At 44.5% G+C, this 5,985-nt stretch overlaps 1 protein-coding gene across 1 annotated transcript in view; it reads left to right on the forward strand.

The window, feature by feature from the left end:
- The window catches only part of Rhoj (ras homolog family member J), an 84,845-nt gene that overhangs the window by 65,908 nt on the left and 12,952 nt on the right, over positions 1-5,985 (forward strand). The gene's annotated exons all lie outside the window — the stretch shown is intronic.

Here is a 5,985-nt window from a genome sequence, read left to right on the forward strand (position 1 = left end):
GTTTATTCATATATATTAATTTTAAATATACCTTGCTGCATATATATATATTATATATAATATATATATATATACTTAAGTCATTGTCCAAGATACTGGTGATATGGCAAACACTAATGAACTATCAATACTTAAAATATCATTTCTAGCCAAGAGTTTCAATAGTCTCCAAGCCAAACCTATTCCACATCCAAGATGTTCGAACCTATTTTACAAATTGTAGTTTTACCCTTTTTTTCCCCATGCTATTTTCTTTGCCTATCTTTTATTTGATTTACCTAATGAACTGTGAAAATGTTCAAAAAGAGATGAGGTGGATAAGACGGATTAAGCTCTGAAAGGAAAGCAGGAGTCTGGATACGTTCCAACGATGAAGGTCAACCCCAAACCACTGAAAACTGACTCCAAAGTTTCTAAGATTCCCCAAACATTCTTATTCTGTCACAAGTGGTTCTCTGGGTTTGGGAATGGAAAGGCATGGACTTGAATCCCCAGCAGTGAGGCTGTACATGGTTGTCCTTGGGCGACAGCACCTGGTAACTGCCTTTTCCTGCACCTCACACGGGGCTGTGGAAAACATCCAGTGTTAGAAGTTCGCTGGGTGGAGGAGGGGATGTGGATGAGCCATGCATGGCTGTGGCCTAATTTCTTGGATAGAGCGTGTTACCATATGTCTTGAATCATTTATTTAGGTCAAAATCAGCGGGTTGTTCAGTCAGTCCAAATTTATACAGCTTAAGTCCTTTGGCGTGAGTATTTGGCCGTGGTATTTCCCACTGTGAGTTCCTTGGTAATTGTTAAGAGCTATGCATTTGTCGAGGCCTTTTCTCTCAATTATCTGGAGATAGATCATTTTGCTCAACTTGAAAGCTTCTACTAGAAAATAAGTAAGTGGAAATTCTTCAAGGTTTTCAGTGTGCATTTGCAAGGACCACTGACAAGTGTATGTGAGACACCAAAGCCAGTGTTTTCCAGCCAGAGCAGGGAGTCTGGATATTCTAGCATCAGCCCAAGGACCCTCCAACTTCTACTCATGTCCAGATGGCTGTTTGGAAAAAAAAACCACTGTCAGAACTAAGGGGTAGGGTGACCTCTCCCATCAATGTCAAGAAACAGAAACAAAACTAGAGGAACTATGTCCCCACAGCTACTCGTGGAGAAAAATCAATTTGGGTCATCTGATACAAGAGAGTGTCACTCCTACCAGAAGACATCTCAGCAAAGGAGGTACATGGATTTGGGGGCTGGAATTGCCTACTCTAACTCAATCACATAAGCAGCAGGGTGTCTCCATTCCTTACAGCCTCCAAATGGGTAGAAAGCACACAGCCCAGTCTGCAAAGCTCAAGACAACAAGGACTCTTTCATATGCTTGAAACTGCTCTGCCCCCCCCCCTTGCCTTCCCAGAAAACTCTGGAAGCCGATGCCCATTCTGCTCTCCCAGGCTTCTGTCGCAGCAGTTGCTGGATCCTATGTATCAGTTGCCCCAAGAACAATATCCCTTGATCTCTATTTCACGTCACATCCAATAAAACCATTTAAAAGCTCTCGTAGAGCTGGGTTATTATTTCCCATTACCCTGTCCTTTAAATAAAAAGAAAAAAAAAAAACTTGTGTAAGAGTGAAAGTGATAACAGATTGTGAAAATGCCTTTAAACTTGACATTGAAGCATGTAGGATGGCCTCGACCTCTGACACAGGGTGAGAAGTGCTGTAAAATATAGTAACAGACAGGTTCGAGCTAGTTCTTCAACTTTAACTCTCACCTTGATGCTTCTCTCCGAGTATTTTTGAAGTCCCTGGATAGACAACATTCACACGGGAGCATGAAGCCACGAAGCATGGAAAAAGGAAACAAGAACATATCAGAAAGTTCCTTCTGGGCCTCCAGTTCTATGATTAAGGACTTTGAAAGATAATTTTCAAGAAATCCTGAAAGAACTGAAGTAATTAATCAAAAAGAGTTTGAATCAAGACCCAAGGGAGCCCTTTCAGCAGTGAAAGATTTTAAATGCAGGGATAAGCACATTACAAAAAAGGATAAACCAACAGTCCTGTTCTGGATTCCCAAACTTGAGCATGGCACCAGAACCACCCAGAGCTTGATAAAAGCCAGCCACAGGGCCCCACCTCACAGTCTCCAATTCTCCAAGTCCAGGATAGTCCCCTAGAATTTGCACTTAGGATAGGTTTCCATTGCTGCTACCCTGAACAGCACACTTTGAGAGCCATGACTTTGGGAATTGTTGTTAAAGCGCTGATGGCTAACCAGCAGCGTTGCTCAGACACGGAGCATCTTAGAAATGAGCATCAACAAACACTTGGGAGATAAAGGCAGCTGGGTTAGAAATTTAAGCCTACCCTCAACTACACAGGAAAAGCAAGGTCATCCTGGGCTACATGAGACCTTGTTTCAAAAACACAACAGAAAGAAAAGCAGGCCCTCGCACCCAAATCAATGAATTTAAGTCTTTGATAGATGACTCATGTTCCCAACAAAATAACATCTACAAATTACCCAAAAACTTCACAGCAAATTTAACTTAGAAGGTGTATTAGTCTGGGTTTTCTAGATGAACAGCACCGATAGAACGAATATATAATATATGATATCATACATCATATATCATATGTCATATATCTATTATTTATTATATAGTCATTAATAGAATGGCTTACAGGCTGTAATCCAGCTAGTCCAACAGTGGATGTTTACCAACAGACGGTCCAAAAATCCAGCAGGTTTTTAGTCCATGAGGTTGAATGTCTTCAGTATATGCCAGAAACCCACATAAGTAGGCTTTAATGCCAGAGAAGGAACAGACTTGCCAGCGCAAGCAAGAGCAAGCAGGCAAAGAGCAAGCTTCCTTTCCCCGTGTCCTTATATAGGCTGCTAGCAGACAGCGTTGTCCGGATTAAAGGAGGATCTTCCCACTTCAAATGATTTCATTAAGAAAAATCTTTCACAGGTGAACCTAGCTTTTAGTTAATTCCAGATGTAGTCAAGTTAACAACCAAGAATAGCCATCATGTAAGTCTTGCCCCAAAAGTTCTAGTCCCTATGCTAAGTAGTACAGTGTTGCTTTCAGCAACACTCTGTGAAATGTCACTGAAGTTACAAGGAATACCTACAACTAATTAAAAATTACTCACTGAGTCTATCACTAAATAAGGAAAGAGAACAAATCTCAAAACAGACTGGTAGATCCAGAACCACAAACGCACAATGGCAATAATTCTCTTACCCCGGCTAGCAAGTTCTATCTAACCTGAGTAATTAGATTTTCTTACATGAGGTGTGCCTTCACCTTTGTCCTGAGCTAACTGTGGATGTGGGGATGGGGGAAGCATTGAGAACAACTCAAGAAGCAAATGTATTCTCAAAGATCAGGTGAGAGAAAGTTGTTATCTCTACCCTCAAAGGCAACCCGCCTTTCTCCACCATTCGGCCTCCAACATGGCGGCTGCAGAGTTAGCCTCAAGGCTCTCCATTTCGCAGCTGGGCCAAGCTTTTGCTAACAATGGTTTCTAATGAGGCCATGCATATGCTACCAGCACCTGGGAGCTGGCTTCCTCCCCAGACACCTGAGATAAAATATCATTTGGGCTTTGAATAGAGCACTTTCAGGAAAATCTCTCCTTCAGAATTCGCTTGGATGGAATTCCAAACACTTAGTGTTGGTAGTACACACCTGTAATCCCAGCACTCAGGAAGCAGAAGCCGGTGGATCTCTAATTCGATGCCAGACTGGTCTACAGAGCAAGTTCTGGGATAGCCAGGGCTACTCCAAGAAAATCCTGTCTTAAAAAAAAAAAAAAAAATTCAAACGAGATTAGTAAGGGATTTACCCCTCAGATCACCCAGCAAGTAATAGGGCATTCTTCCAGCTTAATCTATAATCTATTCAAGTCAGTCCAGCTCACCTGTATGACTCACGCTCCTCGTCAAGTATGGGTGACAGTTTCTCTGAACGTGGTTCCCGTGCACAGATCTCTGACTCAGCTACAGGAAGTTCTAAGTTCTCGGAGTTCTAAGACGTACTCCATGCCCCGCTGGCTTGTTGTGCCATGAGAAACAACGTGGAAAGCATGATCCCAGAGCGGTGAGGATTGAGACTAACCTGAGCATTCGTGACCTGGGGAAGAGTAAAATGTGAGAGGGGTTTCCCAGGCCAATGTTCAGGGCCAGATGTCCTCTGCGTCCGCAGCCGATCAGCCGTGGTGGTGAGACATCTTACCCTCTTCTCCATGGACCCTCACTCAAACAAATGATAATGAGGAAAAGCCTGCTCTTGGGGCACACTCCTGGTAGGTGTATCTCAAAGACAGCAAGCACTAGCAGAAGTAGCAATTAGCATCACTGCCAGAGGGAATGAGCGTCTCCTAGTGTCAGGAGCCAGGAGCAGCCTTCTCTGCCAGTCACCTAATCGGGCACCAGTTTCTCATCAGAGTGAGTCTGAGTTTCCTGAACATGCACTCCTCAAGACGCAAGGTGGCCTGCACATTGGATGTGGATTGGATGGTATCTCTCACTGCCAAACCACAGCCCAGGGCAGCTTAGCCACCACCAGTGACCGTGGGAGCAGGAAGGCCTCCCTGGCAAAGGGCTACAACCACACAGCTTCACCAGGACCTGATACATGAAGCTCCTCTCTCCCCACAAGGGCTTCTTCTTCAGACGCCTGTGAGCAGGCAGGAGGGGAGTACAGCTGGGGCTCATTAATGGCAACCCCAGGTCCACTTGGAAGCACATAAGACTTCCTCTTCTGCTATTGTCTGAGCCAACAGGGCCATCTGGAGCGCAGGGTCTGGCGTCAACACTTTATGGAAAGTTCGCCTAAAACCTCAGAATAAATGTTTTTCTCTCAATAAGCAACTCAAACTTTCTCATCCCGTGTATCTCAGCGTGGTTTCTAGGAGTGCACTGTTTGGAGGATGCCGCCCACGTGATAAGCTGTTGGTTAAAAAGTAACTAAGGACCCATTCTTACCTTTCCCAAGATTAGCAAAAACAAAGATGAAGGGCATTGACTAAAAGACACAATTACAGTTCACAAACATTCGGACCTCATTACTACTTCGAGTTCAGAGAAGTGAATTTCAGAGTCGTCCCTGGCATCTAATGGGGATGGGGTGGGGGTTCCAGTACGGGCAGCTGTTGCTGACCTGGCATGAAGGATGGACCCTTTCACTTTATCATTTAAATGCCTACTGTATTCAAAGCATCAATCCAAGGCGTCACACATATTAAAGCATTGTATTCTCACAATCAAATGAGCATTTTACACTTTACAGATAAAGAAACTGAGGCAACAAGAACTCACAAACTACACCGAAGTAGTAGTGACAGGCGAGGTAGGGTTTTGAATCCAGAGAATTTGTCTCCACCCCTTATGCTCTTGGGCAACATCCAGAGCCTCCGCCTTGTTCAGCTTTCCGAGACTAGCAGGACTTAGAATATGGAAACCAGAGCTGGTGCCTACAACCTGGGATAAATGTCAGGAAGCTCACAAAGCAAAGGAAGCAGAATTCTACTCCCAGCCTCTTGGAGTGTGAAGCACAGGACAGAACTCGGTGCTGGCTGCTTTCCTTAACGACACAGACAGCAGCCCCTGGGCACTTAGCAGACATGCGCATTCTAGGCTTCACGCCAGACCCGTTGCTGAGTATAAATCCACTGTGCAATGAATTCCAGGGGATCCAAACGCAAGGAGAGCCAATGGCTTCATGGCTTCAGCACTCTCCCTTTGTGCCGAACCTGCTCGTGAACATTTTTAGGGCCTGGGAAACTGACCAGTCTGTGCTGGGAGTTCCCGCAGTGCACACACCTGACAGCCCCAGGTCCGCCTCTGTGCAAAGGGTAGCAGGTACTCAAAAACCTACATGGCCCTAATCCCTACCTACTCTACCCTTGCCCAAGCCCCCTTGTGTCCATCTCTTTGTTTTGTTTTGTTTTGTTTTGTTTTGTTTTGTTTTGTTTTGTTT

The sequence above is a fragment of the Grammomys surdaster genome, unplaced genomic scaffold (genome assembly GCF_004785775.1).
Source record: "Grammomys surdaster isolate TR1022 unplaced genomic scaffold, NIH_TR_1.0 127, whole genome shotgun sequence".
NCBI classification, from domain to species: domain Eukaryota; kingdom Metazoa; phylum Chordata; class Mammalia; order Rodentia; family Muridae; genus Grammomys; species Grammomys surdaster.